Raw genomic sequence first — 20,818 nt, 5'->3', positions numbered from 1 at the left:
AATCGCGGAAAAAATGTGTACTTTGTTTTAAGCAATTTTATCCTCTGTCGCCGATTTCGAACAGCAAAGCAGCATGACCTTAAACACAAAACAGATCCCACACACTACCCAGTGCTTCACTTCCAGACTATAAAACGCGGCACACAATGACGAACATCAGTAAAAGTGGCTTACCTCGAGGCGTGCAACGATCGTTGACACTGTATCGCTATTTCGAACGAACAAATCGTTTCCGCCCACGTAAACACAAATGAAATCTAACTGAGGCCGAAGGTGAATTCCCCGGACAAGATCTGGCAGCGTCTCCGTTGTGGCTCCACCGAAGCTAAAGGTGACGACGTTCACCGTATTCTGCAGCGGGATTCGGACTCTCTCGAGAAACTTCACCTGGCTGTCGCCAACGCGCACGCTGCCCGGCATGTTGATCTTCGCGCTGCGGTGACGACAAAGGCAAAAGTGGAAAAAGGGCAAAAGAAAAATCCTGGTGACAGGTTACACCCAACTAGGGACATCTGTGTCTTCTTTTAGGTACTTTCAAAACACATGCAGTTCAATGCAACAGGGAAACCTAGGGACAACCTCACATTCCTATTGCGGGCGGATTTTAGTCTCGTGCGCTCGAGCTGCCGCGCGACCCCCTCGGGCAAGCGCGAGCGAGGGCATTGCCTTCGCGCATATGGTTTTAATTTACCTCTGCCGCCTCTTTCTGTCGCGAGTTCGGGAGCCACTCGCAGTGCCTTTTTCGACCGCCCAAGATGAATACGCCTTGCTGTGTCGTCGGCTGCAAACCCAGTGACTGGCGAGGTGAATAACTCAGGCATGTTATTCCTAGAGACGTGCGTGAGCGAGCAGCCTGGATGGAGCGCATCGGACTGCCAGCGTCGCACGCCCGCCGAAGACTCCGCGTTTGCGGTCGACACTTCGCACCTGACGCTTACTACTATAACCCAGCGCTCGTTCGACAGTCAGGCATGAATGTCAAGCACCTGAAGCTTCGACCGAAGTCGCTGCCGACACTGTTTCTTCCCGCCGGGAAAGTTAGTTTCCAGCTAACAGCGATCAGTATGAACGTTTACACGATATGATCTGCGATGGAAGACAATTTTATCTACGAGAACTTAAAAAAAAGGTGCCGCATTTACTAAGGGCACAGGACGAATTCGAAGCGTTAGCTGTCGCGGAGGGCCTTGGCCTGACGGCTACGTACTGCTGCGGTTCACATTCGGCTGCTGCTTCGACATGCACACTCGGTCCCGACCTTCTTTCACTCTCCCGTCCGTTTTACGACCGTAATACCGTATGTTCCTTGTGTTCTAAGTCGGGCGGCGCGATTTTGCGATCCCGCAGCCGGGTGTCCAACATCATTCGACAGCTAGGCTCAGTATATGCACGGTGTTTCACGCCATGACTTGGCAGCATCGGTGAGACGGCCGAACCAGCGCACAAAAAAATAAAACATTGTGTGAGCCGGGAACAGGTACGGGTCCATTCTGCCAACTAGCAAAGAAACCCGACGCGCGCCGCAATCCAAGAAAGCCCGAGACCGGAGAGACGCTCCCGACGCACGCTGCTCCTCGGGAGTGCGACAACCGGAAGTTGTAAGCCGAACGTCAGCGAATGACGTTTTCATGGGCGGAGCCCAGTCCCGGAGCTGTTTTCTTTATTTTTTTTATGGTGCCCCGCGCGTACGAGTTGAGGGGAGAGAGGAGGAGGGTGATTTTTAATCGCCTATAGACCAGATTTTTGAGCCTCTCCTGGGCGCGGCCATTTTGCACCGACTGGCGCGCCGCGGTGCGGGCGTTTCTTTGGGGACTGCGGGGCGTCTTTCCGAACACCCGAAAGTGCAGCAGCGGAAGTTCCGGTTACGTCACTCTAAACAAAAATAGTAAGAAAACAAAACGCACTACGCGCTTATGTTTCTTCGAGTATGTAGTGTAGTGTATAAACTAAAACACTTCGCTATTAAAATATTTTTCTTCATGAACGCTTACTCCGAGCAATGCACTATATAAATCGCCTGCGTGCGTAGCGCCATCTCTACGCCAGCCGCCGGCGCTCCTTGGCTGGGCGCGCTTGTCGAAACCCGGCGCGCACGTCCGGAGTACCCGAAGGCTCGAGATTTCTTCGGCCGAGTATCGCGGCCACAAAACCGGCGTCAACGGTGAGCACAGCTACAGTTTTCTTATAGAGGTGGTACAAAATGTAAGTGAGATCTTAAATTTTTGTTTTGCTTCTCTCTGGCAGGTTGCTGTGCCGTGAAAGCGATGTCACCTTGCTGACTCGAACAAGGTGGCGAGCTGACGCAACACTAAAGTTTGTTTGTTTGTTTGTTTGTTGATGGGGTTTAACGTCCCAAAGCGACTAAGGCTATGAGAGACGCCGTAAGTGCAAGTTGAGGCCAAGAAGATGAACAAAAGCACCAAAAAAGAATGACACTTTCGTTTGCATAGCTTCATTCTCTTTATGCTGTCAAGAGCTGAGGCACCGAGCACGAGCACAATTGCCCAGTTTAAAGTGCTGATGCCCTAGCTGCACACAGCAGTGAAGTGAAGGCACTGTTCTGGGAGTACTACACTCAGTTTTCCACCTCATGAAGCGTGCATACACAGATGATAGCAGACTCTCTATTGAAAAGCATACTACACGCTCGTGGTGACTCCCTAACAGTCTTGTAAACCCACCAAATAATACCGCATACATCTGCAATGTATGGCAACGAAACTCTGCAGCACCATTGTCGGTGTGCTGAAAAAACTGCAAGAACTTCCCTAATATTCAACGCGCAGTTCAAAAGCGAACTGCTTTCACCCCGGTGCCCTCTCATTGACAGGCAGCTCTGACAAGAGCTGTTTATTCACGTACACACACACACACAGAGTATGTGTTTTTTTAATTAAAAATGTCTTAACAGACACATACACTCTAAATGTATGCAGAGCCTGACTGGCATATATTGAAATTATGGGGTGAAACATGCCAGTGCAGAGCAGGCAATGAGGCATGGTGCAGCGCAGCACCTTGGATTCGTGTTAAGCATGTGTGTTTTTGGATTTATGGAGCATTAGAAACTAAGGCTATCCATGTGCCAAGCACAGGGTTGAAAAGTGGTTGCTGCAGTCAGAGACCATTAGCTTTTAATGTGCTGCAGTTTCTTTATGATATTTCCTTCTTTTAGGAACTTTACTCACTGTAAATCTGCTGTGGCAATCTTTGCTAACAGTAAATTAAGATTCAAACAGATATTTTTATGTAGAAATTGTAAAATGCTTTTTTTTTTACTTCTTTGGGCTTTCTGCATAAAAAATGTCTTACCGTAACCAATTTTGCATTTAATTCACAAACAGGTTTTCCTTGTTTTATTAGCATGAAGTTATGTGGGTTGTGGTTCGTGGGGTTTAACATCCCAAAGCGACTCACGCTATGAGGGACGCCGTAGTGGAGGTCTCGGGAATAATTTGGACCACCTGGGGTTCTTTAACGTGCACTGACATAGCACAGTACACGGGCCTCTAGAATTTAGCCTCCATCGAAATGCGACCGCTGCGACCAGTATGGAAACTGCGTCTTTCGGGTCAGCAGCCAAGCACCATAGCCACTGAGCCACCACGGTGGCCTGAAGTTATGTGTAAGACGCATACGTCTGATGTGAGGTGGCATAAGTTCAATAAAGCATTCTTTGGTTTCGACGTGACTTTGATTTGCCCGAGGTTCTGCTTTACCAGGTGTACCTTATTGTTGATTGCATTATCTGAAGTGGTCCGCTATTTCTTTTGTAGCTTACTATCCATCAGCTTCAAGCAATCTATGCGGAATATTTACTTTTTCTAGTTTCTCGTCATGTGCTCATGCAGCACTCCCTTCAGCTCTTTTGCTACTGCATATGCTGACTTGGCTCGGGACCCAGCATAATTTTATTGTTTTCCATGTGTTGTGGCTGTTGCTGTATGGTGCTTGGTATCTTCTAATAACAATTTTACTGAATTTTTTGGAGTGGAGTGCTTTCAGCAAGCTTAGAGAGTCAGTGCAGTTTATGCTGCTCTCAATGTTCTCACCTGGAGTTGTTCGGTGTGCTTTAAAATTATGTGCAGACTGGGATTTTCATACTTAGTGTGCAAGAGAAATCCGTACCACTATCATAGCCATACCATATTGCCGCCATATTCTGCCCATCACACTTTTGTGCCTGCCGCAATGTCCTATATCTTGTCAATCCCAGTCCCTAATGTAACACCCTAAAATGGAGTCAAGTCTGTTGTTGTTAAAGTGTAGGAAAATATGTATGCCTGCAGCAGCAATTGCTATATGTGCTATCTTAAGCTATGGCTGGGCTGTGACCAGCGGAAATAAAAGGGATAGGGAATATTTGCTGAAACACAGAGAACAGAGATATCAAAAAAGGATGGGGGCAAAAATGTATGCAAATATGTACGTGAGACCAGGAATCAAACCTATATCCTGGTTCGTGCAACAGAATGGTTTTGCCGCTGCATTACCACACAGGGCCATTCACGTTTAAGGTTTCATTCAATTAGTTAAACGAAGCGGACATGGCAAGGAGACCAATGACAGAGAAGGTGAACACAGAAGAGCAAAAGTAGCGAGGAGAGCATTTGATGTCCATATAGCAATGACTGTATAAAGAAGCTACTTGCACCACTATGAAGTAGTGTGTCATTGCATACTAACGCTGAGCACAAAGCGTGAAACAGTGAAGCACTCTTCATGATGCTGCGTTGATGCATAAAAATCATCGTAATTAATATTGGTGAGGAATTTCTTCCAAATACCTATACTGCAATTATTCTTATACTTTTAACTGCTTTATGAAAATAATTAAGCGACCTCAATAATTTACTTTTGGAGGTGACTTGAAAGTTGCATTGACAAACACTTGAAATCAGAATTATTTTATTTAACATCATGACGATGTTGGGTGTGCCAACAAAAAGCCAATGGAAAAGCTTGATGAAACCGACACACCCTACAGAGGCATTGCAGTCGTACATAACATGGCACTTTTGGAAAACAAAAGAAACAGAAATAACAAATCTGGTATTAGGTGTTAATCATTTTGGACTCCTTACTTAAATGCCATGGGAGAGTGCAGCTCAACATTTGACAACCATAATTTGTTGGTATCCTTGGTACATACCATTTTAATGTCGCTCACGTAGGGTATTTTTGTTCTCCGCATTGCAAGGCTGATAGCTTTAGCGTTGGACAATTAGTTTTATCAACACGGGCTTTATACTGCCGTAGAAGTAAAGTTTCAAACAGCTGTGGCAAACGTATAAGTCTAAGTTCATTGAAAATCGGTTCGGAGTGTTCTAGCCGAGGAGCATTCATTACATTTCGAAAAGCTTTCTTTTGAAGGAGATACAAGCGGTTAATATTCGTAAAAGACGTGGCACCCCATACCAAAAAGCAATAATTTACAACAGAAGAAAACAACGCACTGTACAACATTTTCTTAATCTTCGGCATGAAAGATTTCAGTCGACACAAAATACCGACAACATTTGAAAGCTTGTTCACCACCACATCAATGTGATCATTCCAGTTCAAGCTTTCATTAAAAATAGCACCAAAGCTTTTTACCGCCGGGACTGTTTCTATAAAGTGACTAACCGATCCTTAAATAGAGTGGTGGCATATTTGTCAACTTATTACAAGGCCTGAAAAGCACAGCCTTCGTTTTGGCAGTGTTTATATTTAATAAATTATTTTCAGACCATTCTAGGAGCAACTGCAAACATTTTGTGCCTTGTTTTTCGAGATATGGCAACTGTGCAGCTCTAAAGAATAAAGTGGTGTCGTCAGCATAAATGACGAAAATTGGAAGTCTACTAATACAGACAATGTCGTTAACATAGAGAATAAACAGCAATGGCCCCAAGATACTACCTTGCAGTACATCTGAAACGATGTGCCTAGTATCAGATAAGTCATTGTTTATTTTTACTTGTTGCAATCGAGAACACAAGTAAGACTGAATTATGCCAAGAAACTGCCCGCAGAAACCCCAGTGCTTGAGTTTAGCTAGCATTATTTTGTGGTTGATGCGGCCGTGGCCTCATGGCAGAGCACCCGCCTCAGCTTTGGGAGGTGGTAGGTTCAACCCCTGCTGCCGGCTGGGTACCCACCAGTTTTCTCAAAATGGGTGCAAGTCATGCCCCGGCCTGGTGCTCGGCTTCCTAGGGTTGCATTGCTTGGGAAAGGAGCCTGCGCCTTCAGATCCCGTCACTGTGGGCTTGAAGACAGGTACAAAGCAAACTTTGTCAAAGGCAGAGAACTTCGTCACATTCATGAGAAAAGGGCCACAAGTCGGGCTTCTACCACATGAGGCGGATTTAGGGTTGCTTGACGGGGGAACATATCTCTGATCCGTCAAGGCAGCTGTGGCCTAGACCCTTTTTCCACGCATCTCAGCCCACATGCGCTGAGCACCAGGCCAGGGGAAATCTTGTACCCATCAAAGAAACCGGTGGGTACCCGGCGGCACTGGGGATCGAACCCCGCAACTCCCGAATGTGATGCGGATGCTTTACCACAAGGCCACCGCTTCGGTGAAATGGGTGCATTCAGGATTTAACACTCGTCATCGTTGTGTTCATGGGCAACCTGCAGTGCCCAGGCAGCACTGCAATCCAGCTGTTTCACATGGCCGCTCTGTGCACGTGCACCTCGCCTCCTTGAGCTGCTTCACAGGTTGGAAACAAACCTTCAGCGGTGCTAGTGCAGTTCATGTTAAAGACAGGCGCAGGCAACAGATAGTGGTTCTTGCCACTTTGCAGGCATAGTTGGCACCTTGTGGAATCGGACCGCACCTGTGTCACCAACGTGCATTTGCTTTCAACAAATTTTTATGGGTGGCAGACGAGTTTTGACGCCCTCCCTGTAAGGTGACACATCTCATGAAAAATGAAGATTGTTTAAATGTGCATCTAAAGCCTGCTGCTGTCAGCTGCTTTGGCAGCAACCACATTATGAATGATTAGATATGTATGTTTGGCTGAAAACATCCCTTGCCTAGATGCTCTCATCTTAGCGCAGTCAGCTGGCATACATTACATGTGGCTTCAACAGAGCACACATGCTCATGCCTATAAAAGCGAGCAGGTGGCATGGAAAAGCACCACAGGTGCAGCTACAAAATGCTTGCCCCCCTCGCTAGGCTGTGTTGCGGCACTGCAACCAACGCAGTAGGCTTCATCACAGGTTGCCTGTTAGGAATTGAAATATAATGCAACTACTTAGCTTCAAAGTGAACTCTGAACACACCCCTCAGCAGACCTTACACTACCTGCAACTCACATCTGGACATGTCAGTCCTCCTGTTATTGCATTTGTCATGAGCTGTTCGTGCTGTTATGAGCCAAAATTTTATTTTGAGCTCGCAATGATGAAATATTGCAGTTTTGTGTGTTTCCTATAACTTGTGCTGAAAGATGGGATAGCCACAGCTTTTTGGATGACAGCTTGCATGAGTACCCCATATGCCCTTTAACAAGGAAAGTTTTTGCTATCTGTAGTGTTCATAGTTTAGTCACGAAATAATAATACTGTTCATGAAGAATGTGCACTTCACGAGAATCAAGTGTGTGTTTAGTTAACACACACTTGATTCTCGTTAAGTGCGCATTCTTGAGGTTGGTACACTAACATTTATTTGGTCGAATGCATAGTGTGCCAGTGTTAGGAAAAACTACAGTGGGAAGGCACATATGCAACACAGACAGGTAACTCATTTCAACTTGTTTACTGAGTGGCAAAGATGTCAAAGCATACACGCTTATAAATTGGCGATAAACAACCAGAAGAGGTTTGTATTGCATACTGCGTGCCCACAGCACAGCAAAAATCCGACCCAGCCAAATAGCACGTTCTTCAGCACAAGGTGACCAAAGCATTTTGCGGTTCTCCAATTTGAAGTCGGTACCAATATCTCACCACAATGCACGTGCTAGGCACTTGAGCATGTCCTGACAATGTAACAACACCAAAATTTAATCCACCTCGACAATGGTCCACTAAACCTTATTTGGCGTCACAGCTTCCACTACGTGCCGCCACATCACGACGGTAGTGTTTTGCGGTGGATATCTAATGAGGGATACAGAGAAGAGTAGGTCGTGATGAGAAGTCACCAAATACCAGAAGTAGAGCACACAACAGGTTTGCTACTGGAGGGTAAAAAATACAGACCAGCAGCGGCGGACTGTATCGCTGAAATCGCAATGCCTCCAGAAATACACAAAATCTATGCGATGAAGCGCCTGAAAGCATTTGCGGGGGCTTACTTCACACATTAAGAAGAAATGCCTCGTCATATTACAAAGGGAACTGCTAGAAATCGCTGCTGAAACACTGCGAAGATGCAGCCAAGCAATGTGCCATTGAGCAATGCGCATAAAAATTTTTAAGAAATGCATCTTGCACCCTGGAGGCAGCCATCTTCCACCAACAGGCCAACCAACAAAGCAAGGTCTGCCCAATTTGGCGGAGTAATAACACAAGCAGATTTGGAACAATTTTTTCAAAAATGCACGCAAAGTAGTGCATCTTGTAAAATAAGTATAAAATAAAATAGTTCGCAAAATTGTAGAACAAATAGGTTACGATTAGTGCCAGTTTTCCATCGATCACGAAATTGGCGCGGCAGCAACATCGTGATTGCCATCAAGTCAGACGTTGTATTCAATCCAATCCGATCCGATCGTATAATCGTATTGGCGCTCTGCAGCCTCTGCAGTGCCGGTTTAAGTTCGCTGCAAAATTAATTTATTTCCGTCTTTATTGTTTCAAAGTTACTCTATGTAAGTTAATGAAACACTTACGCTTACCACGGTTTGACCCTCGGTGACTGCGATCAGCGAGTCGAGCTACGTAGGCTCGATGTGCCCCACACAGCGGACTCCATCCTCCATGCAGCGAAGAGCCCCGCCACAAGAGATGCCCGGAACGAAGCGTAGTTTTTCGCTTCGAACGACATGTGAGCGTCATCGCCGGGACGCCACGACAGCTTCCTCAAACCACAGTTCATGTCCAACTCAAGTGTACGCGTCTGGCGGCTGCGGCGATAACCAACCAGCGAAAAGGTAACCTGTCAGAAAACCCAACACAGCCGTGTGAAAATCTAAAGCATTATATTTCCTGCAAACTGGGCAGCGTCCCTTATGATGTTAAACACTTAAAATATACGGTGCCTCTTCAACAATGGGTGCCAACTAAGTGCGACAGTCAGAACTTGCACGCCACAAATACGATGTTGAAGCACTAGCTGTGGCAGTCGTTTAGTCGCGGATAGGATGGAGACGAAGGAGTGCAAGCACTGGCCTTAAATAAGCTAATCTAAAAGTTGGATGTTGGGAGCTTCGTTCACAGTGGGGCGTACCAGTACCTTCGTCTCTGGGCACAAGCGTACGGTAGGGCACTGTTGCTTGCTACTGTGGATGTGCTTGATGAGTTGATTAATCCGTGATCCAGATATAGCTCGCGCTGCAGGTTGTTTTTGTTGTTTCCCGCTCGTATATATATTGTGTCGTATAGTTTCAGTATACACGATTCTGCCATGGGCACACTATCACGGATCTCCCCGAGAACGCTCAGGCCGAAAGAATGGACTAGGCGACAGGTGTACCTACACAGACGCACATTTAATACACACTACGCGACACAAACCCTAACACACAAAACTAACTAACAAAGCTAACACAAAACATAAAGACTACCACTATACATGACCCTGGAACAGCCAGTCTACTAGTGTTTGGCGTATGTGCTCACGGTTCGGTGCTGCTGATGCGTTGCATGGGTCCAGTAAGTGGCATCTAGTTAGCTGGCGTCGAGGCGGCGTTCGAAGTGCTCAGGCTGGCGTCGCTGGTGGCGGCGTTAGCGGCGTCGTACGAGCTCCTGGTCCAAGTGCTCGTGGAGGCGTTGCTGGAGATGTTGGCATGGAGGGCACCACCCGGATGGGTGGCAACAGTGCTGGAGGCACCCCTGGCCGTAGCAAGTGGTTCCATCAGCCGTTGACCCCCGGAACGAGCTTAGGAATGGCAGGTAGTCTACGGTGCGATGCCATAGAAGTCGAGATCACCGGAGCAGTAGACGGTGTTGCTCTCTTCCAGCTAAGGTGTTCCTGACCCGCCGGAGCCTCCACTTCTCTGTTCTTCCCTCCTGTGCCACGTATCCCTCGCGCTTTTATAGCCTCGTCGTTGGTACACGTCATCCTTGCCTTTGTCGTCATCGTGCTCTCTTCTCCACCAATACCCGCCGCGGTGTCTCAGTGGTTATGGCGCTCGGCTGCTGACCTGAAAGATGCGGTTTCGATCACGGCTGCGGCGGTCGAATCTCAATGGAGGCAAAATTATAGAGGCCCGTGTGCTGTGCGATGTCAGTGCACGTTCAAGAACCCCAGGTGGTCGAAATTTCCGCAGCCCTTCACTACGGCGTAGCTTGAGTCGCTTAAACCCCAATAAATCAAATCAAATCTTCTCCACCAATCAACTCTTCCCACCTCACCGAGTACCTCTTCTTCAGCTTCTTTATTCTTGCTTATGCTTATCGTCATCCCCTTCTTCTTCTCCAGATTTTAGTTCATACTTCTATTTCCAATTTCCTAATATATGTGACACACGCACAGGCACACTCAGACTGACGTAGACGTAGCAGTCGACAGTCACTTTGCAGCTGGGACATTGTCTGCCACACTGCGACACAGCGAATAACTGCGCTTGGCCTTCTTTGATGGCCTGCCTGGTGGGACACGTTTCGAGCCTTTGTGCAGGCCAGGTCGTCTCCTTGCGATGCTTGTTGGCTGCACACTTATCTTGCCTCGGCACCTTGAAACCCTGCAGACTGCAGCTGACATGTTTATTAGTGCTGTGACAAAGTTCTGCTTGTTTGGAAGGCTTTTCAGTTTTTTCGCAAGTCTGGCTGTGTGCTTCATGCATGTCTGGTTGTTGTTAACTTCAGCCTTTAGGTGCCGAAAGGCGTCTATGAGGGCTTCAAAAGGGTCTTCCTCCAGTTCCTGAAACACACACAAACTAAACTAACAGTTTTTTGCTTAAAGGCTGCTGTTTGCCTACCCATGGGCTGATTGTTATAATCTGTTGCATGCAAAGAGGAAGCTGAGCTGTGTGATTCTGATACTTGTCAAAGATACTGGCATGACACGGTTCGTTAAGCTTTCTTCCATCGAAAAATGAGCGAAGTTTTGTGATGCATATGTGGTAGAAGTAACATATTATTCATAAACCTTCTTTATGGTGCCAGTAGCAACAGAATCATGGTTGCTAAGAGGCAGCGTGCCATTCGGCGTGTGTAGGCTGTTGCTGCTGTGGGCAACAGAGAGGCATGTGAGAGGAGGATGATGAGCCATGCAGGTGGTGCAAGCACATCGTCTGATCATGGGGTGGCTTCACAAACAGTGGCATCTGGGCCTCTCCACTAAATTTAAATTTACTTCCTCCATGGGCTAAAATATGCATGAACTGTTGTTAGGTCCGCTTGCTTTGGGGGGGAAAATTTCGTAATTAAGAATTTCCGCAGAATTCTTGTTAGTAACCACAATTTAGTTTTTTGTTATTGCAGACACCAATCGGAGCGAGAGAATGATAAAAATGTGATTGTTTTTTTTTTAATTCCCATGAAAGCCAGCCTATTGTTACACAGTTTTGGTGATGCTGTGACATGCTAGACCTCTGCATATACATAAGCAAGTGAACGTGTCGAGCTTGGCGGCTGTAGTGGCAACGTGTTCACAGTCCTGTATAGGAAAAGTCATGATACTATCATCTTTCGAAAGAAGCATTAATGGTAGTGACAAAAAGTTTCTAGTTTCGAACAATGCTCAACATCCATTCTTGGGTTTTTATCTTCTATGGTACCAGGCTTTACATTAATGAGTGAGGGAAGTCCGAGGCCAGACTAATGCATGGCTGTGCCTGGCTTGCATGCATGGCCACAACAGCATGTGTAAGATTGTGCACCATGGCAGACTTAGAGAGATAAATCAGTAGTCACTGGGAGACATTTTGTCAAACAAGCACCATTCTTCAAGTGGAGGGAATACCAAGTATTACCTGATGGTGAACTACAACCAGCACATGCTATTTTACTGAAGGTACATTTGAAGTACAAGGGTTTTTTTAGAAATAAACATGTATTTATTTTGTGTGTTATGTTTCCTGCAAAATGTTGCACATTTTTCTTTATGATTTCACAGAATTTTAAATTCTCCACCACAAAAAATGTACCGTATTTTCCGGTATATAAGATACGGCTTTTTTTTCAAAAATCTTGCTGGTGCGTCCTATACAAGGGTGCGTCTTATATGCGAATTTCTCGTTTTTTTCTTCCGAGTTCAGGGATTACTCGGGTTCATGCTCAAGCTTTTTTCACCGAAAAAATATCACTACCAGTAACGCGGTTGTAACACGGTTAATGCTTTAATACCGGAACTGCCTTGCGCAACTTTTTTTAGGTGAACTTTATCATGAAACAGCAGGGATGACGTCTTCGGGAGCACAAACGTGCGGCTGTTTCGGAGGCCCCAAGCAAAAGTAATGAGAAATGCCAAAAGATGGCGACAATCGCACTTCTCGCCATTGTCAAGACAAGCCAAGACAAGATGTACTCATGGGGAGCTCATTCGTTTTTTCTTTCTTTTTTGCTAAAACGTGGGCGGGTATGGCGTGAGTGTTGCCTTTTTCAATCACTTAGCGTTGCTTAAGAATTTCTCACAGGTACGGTGCATATTGCGATGGTCACGCAAGCGGGTTTATTAAGCCTCACTAGCCTAACTGGGTAAACTGGGGTGCGCCTTATACACTGGTGCATCTTATATACGAACTTTTTCAATGACAGCTTGCGTATATGGCGGGTGCGTCTTATACACCAGAAAATATGGTAGTCACTTGTCATCAATGACTATGGTTTATAATGACTCCGGCTAACATAGAGTTGCCGTAATTTGTCTTGCAAATGTATAGCGCCATAGCAAACCTGGTTCAGTGGTTGAGCACTGGAGGTTTCCCTACTTTCTGGAGGGCTGCACTGGGTAGTTGCAGCTATTGAGGTAGAGGGAGTGTTCCAAGAACATCGGTGGGAGCCTCGCCGCACTCAGAATTTTGGAGCGCTTGTGTCTTCTCATGGAGGCCTTCGAAGAAATCAATGCCGGGGCAGTTGTCTCCGAGCGCAAGCTTTCCAAGGTTGTAGCGACCTTCTCTAGTCAGCAGAGGTACATTTGGGAAGATCCCACCAAACACTTTGTGCACGAGTGTTTACAAAATGCACCGTGCTGTCCAGAGCTGCAGGTGCACAGGCCGATGTCAGAGTACACCGTGTAAAACTTGCTCTCTGGACTGCCACTTGGGACGACATAATGCCCATCTCCGTCACACCTGATGTTGTTTTCGGTACCTTCTGGCAGTTTCTTCAGAAGCCTCTCATATTGCAGCATGTGCCCAGTGAGTGGGCATGGTCAAGTATTCTGTGCAAGAAATACTTCTCCCACACAACAGAGAGGAACTCGGCTAGGGCCACAACATTAGATGCTTTATGCAGGCCGGATGATGTCTTTTAGGACCCTAATCGAGGCCTCTGAATAGTTGTTGGTGTTGTGGCCTCGTGTCTTTGCTGACAGTTGGAAGAGCAGCACCCATTCCTTCTTCCTTCTCCAGTAGCGCTTCAGTGAGGGTGATGAAGCCCTCGTGCTTTTGAGAGCGAAGGCCTTGCTTGGTGGCCTCCAATGCCTCTACTATCAGCGTGCATGATCTGCAGGGTTGCAAGAAGAAAAAAAAGGAATAGCGCCGATCAAAAGCACTTAAACACTAGCGTAGTACATAAAAAACTTCATATTTCAGTTATGAGCCAAGTTATAAGAAGTGCATTCCAAACATTTACATGCAGTCTAAGAGCTTAGCTTTATTATTAGTCACTGTCCAAAATTTTCATCACTGGTGCTGCCATCTCAAGAGCGGTTGCTGTATTGCAGTCCAGCAGCAGGAGGAAACACTAGTATAGCTTCAACGGAATAGTAAAAACTTCACTCAATTATGAACAAGAACAAAATTGCTACAATTATTCAAACGTACGTTGAGTTTGTCAATTTGGGCTACAGATCCCAGGAAGAATGAGCAGGTGCGTTAATTTTGGGCACACATTAGGAAAAGTTTCATGAAGGCCTTGGCAATGATTGAGCAAGCATTCATGCAGGATTGCAAGACCTCTATGAAACGCTGTTACCAAAATTCAACTTCTTGAATTGGTTACAAGCACGGCAGCAGGTTTTAACTTTTGTTATGGGTCATTTTATTGCCATATTTGTGATCCAGATTCTGACCACTCTTCAGAACTGGGAGGGAGTGCATTGACATCTGCATGGAGCTACACAGGATTGTCATAAATGTACAAACTTTTTGTTCCAGGTCACTGCTGGGGCTACCTGGTGTTACACTTATGACCCTGAGAGAAAGCAGCCATCTTCTCTGGGCAGAGTCCATACTTGCCGTGAATGGTGAGACAGGTGTAAAGTCAAGTGCATGTTCAGGACTTTCCTTGGCATCGGTGGGATTGTGTAAATAAAAAAGCTGACACCAGAAGGACGAAGAATCAGTTCCACCTGCTACTGTGCCATTTTGCAGCACCCGGAGACATAACCCTAACAGGCCTGCTGAATCACTTCAAGGCTCCCTTTTCCAGATTTGCTGGTTTTTATGGATAATTTGATGCCAGCCATCTGTTCAAGTTTTCCATTAATTCCCAAATCATGAATACAATCTAGCCCACTTATAACGACTGCAGTTATAACTAACAGTTATTACAAATGAGGTAGAGCTACCGTCAAAAAATCTATTAGGGCTATGACATTGCATCTTCGATAAAACGAACGACCTTGGCTATATAACTCTTTTATAACTAACAAGGAGGCGCTGTAAGCTCACTCCCGCAGCCTCCCCGCTACTGTGATCTCCCAAAGAAAATGTAGCTGTCTCTCCCTCCCCCTTCCTCCCCCGAAATAAATAAATAAAAAAAAAGTGGATTTGAAACTTAAACTACCGGCCAGGTGTGCTCCAACAGGCTACAGGGTGTTGGGTCAGTGCTTGCGTGCACACCTGTTGGGTAAAGCATTTAAAGTGGAAACAGAAGCATGGTAAGCTCTAGACAGGGGCAGTGTTGGAAGCAAACTGCTGCACATGGCCGGTGCCTAGTCAATGACAGCGATTTGAGAAGCTTGAATACCAGTCACGAGGTATGCCTTGCCGGCCCACCCAGTCACGTGATTCATCACTTGTCCAATCGGGTCTCTGCTCTCTGCGCGGCTGCCGCGTCCAGGCAATTCGTAGACAGCAGATAGCTTGTGTCACCCTTGTTTAGAGCTCTCGAACAGTGTGCACCGTATGATTGAAAGTAGCAGCCATTGTTTTTTGGTAAGGTGCTATTTTCCATCTAGTTTATAGGCCTATTCGACTGTATTCTGGTGGAAAGATTGCTTCAAGACCCTAGTAGTCACGGCAAGCTATAGCTTTATTTGGAGCTCTATGCGTTACTTGAGAGCTTTACAGAAGGGTCGTGTATACTGTACATTATGAGTGCTCATGCGCTGCAGTAGCTTTGTCGCTGCACCCTGACAACGTTTTTGAGGAAGGATTGGAGACGAGGGCTTTCACCAGTTGCCGTGAGTGCCTCATTTACTAACGGTATTACCACGTCATTGAAACAGCTCGTCTGCTGCTTAGGGCTTGGCCACGAGCACATGACCGTTCTGGAGAGCTTAGAAAGCGGTTTGATAGGGTCTGCTTCGAAGAAACAGGCATGCACAGCAGACCTTTTAAAGAAATAACTTTCACTTTTCTCTGGCTGTATTTTTGAGCTGTAATGGGGCAAGTCCACTGACTACAAACTTTGGATTTAACGAACCCAATCCACATGACCGTCAAGTTCATTATAAGTGGGCTCGACTGTATACCGCTATCTACGATCATGAGGTTATGTAGTACAGCTCCTTACCTGAACAGTATTATTGTCTCTCGCCACAGTTGCAAATGGTCTTTATTATGCTTGCTTGTCGCTGATACTTATGCTGCCGCTACTGTGCTGCATAAGTAGCCCCACAATTTTTTTATTGCATCTTTCATATGCTGAATTGAGAGGCAAAAGCTCTGCTGTGTTTGGCTGTACTTTTTGCAATTACTTAGTGTGTGTATGATGCCTACAAACTGAAACACAAGTGGTCAATGCATTGGCTGTGTCGTCATGCACTGGACATGCTATAGCACCCATTCTTCAACCAAATACCATAGGCCTGCACAGCATGCATGCACTATGCGACTTGTGAGACATCGTCCTGTGAGGTAGTATCAGTGGCACAGTACCTGGCCTTGCCACCGCAGTGGCTCACCGGTTACGGTGCTTGGCTGCTGACCCAACCATCAGATGTGGGTTCGATCCCGGCCGCGGTGGCCGAATTTAGATGGAGGCGAAATTCCAGAGGCCTGTGTACTGTGCAATGTCAGTGCATGTTAAAGAACCCCAGGTGGCCGAAATTTTCAGAGCCTTTCACTGTGGCGTCCCTTATAGTCTGAGTCACTTTGGGACATTAAACCCCCATAAAACCATAAAACTTTTTCTTCTGAATCATTCACTCACTGCTGTTTCAATATGCATTCAAATTTTAGATCACTGATTATGAATAAATTCCATACCATTTGAAAAATGGCCATCAATGACTTCGTTTCACTTGGGCTGACACCATGCTTGGCAAGCGTCAGCCACCGCCACTCAGCCTGTGCCACATGAAAGTGGCATAGGAGCTGCCTGGCTTCTGGCCAGTTGTCAAGAATTGCTGCTTTCTCAGCAGCACTGTTGTCAGTCATGAAAGTCTCTGGTGCCTGCAGACAAGAAATAGCCACATACTGACAGCTGTGCAACAGCTAAGTCATTCCCATGACAGATATATGCGGGTGCCGGATAAGTTGATAACCAGATAACCTTGCTACATTACCCTGTGTTGCTATGATGATATTTTTCACTTCGGTTTTGATGGCATTACTGAAAGGGTCCTAACTCTGTGCATGCATAATCTATATCCAGCTTGATATTTAAATGTAGAGGTGACATTTACACAGTGTAGTTCACATGTCAGACACTTCAGCTCTACAGCTTGTTCATTTATGGCTCAAATTTTAAATGAAATGGACTGCTACTGACCTGACAGGTTGGGCAAGCAGGAGTTTAGGCAGCATTGGTATGGGCTTGCATTAACTCAGATTTTTTTTTATCAAACAAGATGAAAAGTCCAAGATTTTGAGGTTTGCAGAGTGTCACACCTCCTCTTGCAGCAAACAGTTGAAGCTTAAAAGTTGTAGGCGTGGCTTGTAGCCAATGCTAATATTGTTAAGAAGTGCCTCTTGGAGCTTGCAGAAAGTACAGGCTGGAGCAGACCCATATTCTGAACCAATGTTGCCTAACTCATGTAATCTGCAATTACCTGGCATTCTTTCAAACAACATGCAGTAAGTATGATTTGCAATTTTCCTGTGCCCACCTCGCAGCCTCCAAAGCAAAAGGGGAAGTTGTGCTTCGGGAGCTCGAAGCCAGCTGAGTAGCCCTCAGTAGTCTGGCTGCTGTGCACAATGACTGCTATGGGTACAGCACCAGCTGATGTCTCTGTCAGCATAACTGTCACGCTGCTTCTTGTTGAGTCACATGACGCCGTGGAATCAACGAAGATGACTTCAGAGGATTATTCAAGCAGCTGGGCACGCCTCGTGATTGGAGTTACCAGGAGAACTGCCCAGCTTCCTGCCCCTCCCTCTGAGTGCACCTTCACATCAACTCCTGCATAAAAAGCGGGTTTTGATGGTTTAGTATGGCATAACATGAAAGCATAGTTTGTGTTGCAAAACAAATTATCACCTTTTTGAGACAGAGAGAAAATTGAAGTTTTCCTGCATCAATGGATTACTGTCATGTGGACAAAGAGCATATTTTCAATGAAAACAAAATATTTTTGTGTGGTAGGAAGGACAATAAAATGAGAGATGGGTATTGTCAGGTGAGATTTTTTGTTCTATAGAACAGAGGGTTAGGTGCCTGAATAATCTAACTTTTTGTACCGCTACTAGCTGTCCACTTTCATCTTACCAGGAAAATAAGACAGCTAAATGTGCAAATAAAACTAAAAGAACTCTCAACACATTGTCATCAGCACCATTGCAAGTTTTTATCAAAGTGCTCCAAAAATACTGCACTGTTAACTCCTATTTTTTTTTTTACCAAAAACATGCTTGTATTGTATGTTCTCTAAGTTTGGTGGCCATGCAATATTCCTTTCCAGCGCAAATATTTTTTAAAGTTACCATTTCCGTGGCCTCTGTTCAGGTGATGGCTGTATCACCTATAATCAAGACTGCATTTTTGGCATCAAAAACATTCCTCATGCATTAAAACTTTCTGGCCACTTCACTGACAAAATTTTCATGCTGTATTAGGTCATCCTAGCATTTTATGAAAGGACTTGTTTTCAGTTGGGCCTTCAGCCATGCAAGCCAGATATGCTTGTTCACATATTTATGCTCACTGCCTGCTAGGTGGATGTGCTACATTGTAGTTTTCTAATAATTGGCTGAAAAAGTTTAGGGCATATTGCTTTTGTAGGGCACAGAACAAATATTTGTCACTAACTTGTTGTGTTAAAGAAAGCTATCTTCTGACATTATAGGCCTGAATAAATTTTTGGCATTAAATAGATTGCTAAAGGTGCACTATGGTAGGCAACATTTTTGGCATCTTTGTATAAACAAGGTGAGAGCTGGAAAATTTTTCTCCTATTTATTAATAGGTGCTTTTAATTCCCAGCTGGGGTATTGCTATGCAGTATCTATGTGTCGCAATCGAGAAAGCGATCATGCTTACTACATTGTTGCTGTTTATTGTCCACCCTCATCAGTACATTCAGTAGGCTAATGAGACACATATTTGAACTTGTTTCACTTCTTCCAGGGCAGTAATAATGCATTTAGCTTTAAGTATGTGTCTGCTTGCAATAACACAACCTGGCAAAAGTGACGACATTCTCTCCTGGTCTCATATGGTCTAATGTTGTGTCCATAATTATTGATTCTCAATTCAGCTCTGCACTTGTGCTGAGTGCGCCAGTTTGTGTTGAAGTGGCACAGAATAAGAGACTGCTGGAGGACATCACAACTCAGCCTGCTTTTAGTGATGAGAGACAAGAGGTCCTGCTGTATTGCTAGTTTAGCAACAATATGCATGGATGCTCCCGTGCTGTGGTGTGGTCACTGAGCAAAGCAACTGGACTGGAAACTCTTACAAAATTGGTTTAGCCTTCATACTGACATGGCTGCTTGTTAGCCACAGGGTGATATACAGAAAGGAACCGTTGTGGAGGGTCAGAAGTAAACTTCCCGAAGCAGCAGCATTTTATTCCCACTGGCAAGTGGCATCCAAGGAAAAAAAAAGGGGGTTTCCTTTAACATGTTGCACAAAAGTTTGTATCACTCACACTGAGATATCTATTATCAGGACCTCCTCCTGTTTTCGCTTACCTTGTTCAGCATACTCAGGAATCTTCTCCTGCAGCCTCCCCAGTGGTTCGGAAACTGTGCCGTAATGCTCCTGTCGCCAGCTCTTGTACATATGGTAAGCAGCCCTTTTGTTTGGGTTAAGTGCACCACTGGTAAGTTTCAGCAGGCTTCCAGTGTCACCTTCAACACACAGAGATGCTTCGTGAAGGCGTATCGCGTCAGCCGGGGTAAGTCCATCGGCAAAGTACTGATGGAAAAGTTGTTTTGTGCCTTCACTGCATCGCAGAAGGCGAAGAGCAGCTGCACTTGCTGTTGCATGATTGTGCAGAGTGTGCAACTTGATCACTGCACACAGCGGGGGGTCTCTTCGCAGATATGCGTCATTCTCCTGCGTGTTATAGTTGACTTTTTTTATCTTTATGTCGATCATTGCCTTGCAGTTTGTTGTTCACTTGGAGGATTTTTTGTTCTTGTTGAGGTGATGGAGGTGGCACCTCCAAACTTTGTGACACACCATTCTGCAAAGGACACATGCTCATTCTATAACACACCACTTTCTTCAATTTTCTAGGTAGCACATTTAGATTCTAGCTAACTGTTCAGGTTTGGATTGGACAGTTAACGTTGACTAAAATAATTTGCAGAGAGCAATAATTAAATTGCCTGGCAGTTTGTTATCTTAGAGGATTTTCATGAACTACTAAAGAGATTTTTTTTAATGTGTTGCCAAACTGCAGAAAGCGCGGAGTAAACAATGCAGACCTACTTTTGACATTTTCCCTCCTTTTGGGCGCTGCAGATGATGCATGATGTGTTCGCAGCAGCACTGTAACATTTCACCCACTCCGAGGCCCTTTCTTCGCTGGGAATGTCGCTTCGCAAAACGACAGTGCCCGTTGTCGAAGCAGAAACATCCCGGAGGCATTGCCAACCGAAGCTAAGGTCTTCATCGGGAGGAGCATGCATTCATTCATTCATTCATTCATTCATTCATTCATTCATTCATTCATTCATTCATTCATTCATTTTGAGTAGCAGGCCAGATATTCATTTTTCCGGCCAACCTCTCTGCCTTTCCCGTCAATAAATCCTCCTCCTCTGCCTAAAAAAAAATTTCGTTTTGTGCATATGTATAGGAACACAGTGGTTGACTTGTTGCAACGCAAAACACAGCGGTTACTTGTGCTAAATTTCTAGTATGGTTGGAAATTATTTGTCAGGTGGGCTATACCTGAGCGATTATGTGATTATATTGACACAGAAAAATA

General features: G+C 45.4%; 1 long non-coding RNA gene and 1 pseudogene across 1 annotated transcript; one reads left to right on the top strand and one right to left on the bottom strand.

The window, feature by feature from the left end:
• The first annotated feature begins 2,048 nt into the window (after positions 1-2,048).
• On the top strand, positions 2,049-15,637 carry LOC149355964 (uncharacterized). The gene is made up of 3 exons (XR_016291592.1): positions 2,049-2,161; positions 2,245-2,289; positions 14,430-15,637. It is a non-coding gene; the product is annotated as an uncharacterized LOC149355964 (long non-coding RNA).
• On the bottom strand, positions 10,624-19,758 carry LOC149355963 (uncharacterized; annotated as a pseudogene).
• Between the last annotated feature and the right edge of the window lie 1,060 nt (positions 19,759-20,818).

Source organism: Amblyomma mixtum, chromosome 3 (genome assembly GCF_055824585.1).
Source record: "Amblyomma mixtum isolate Tamu chromosome 3, ASM5582458v1, whole genome shotgun sequence".
NCBI lineage: Eukaryota > Metazoa > Arthropoda > Arachnida > Ixodida > Ixodidae > Amblyomma > Amblyomma mixtum.
This window is presented reverse-complemented; position numbering and strand designations above follow the sequence as displayed.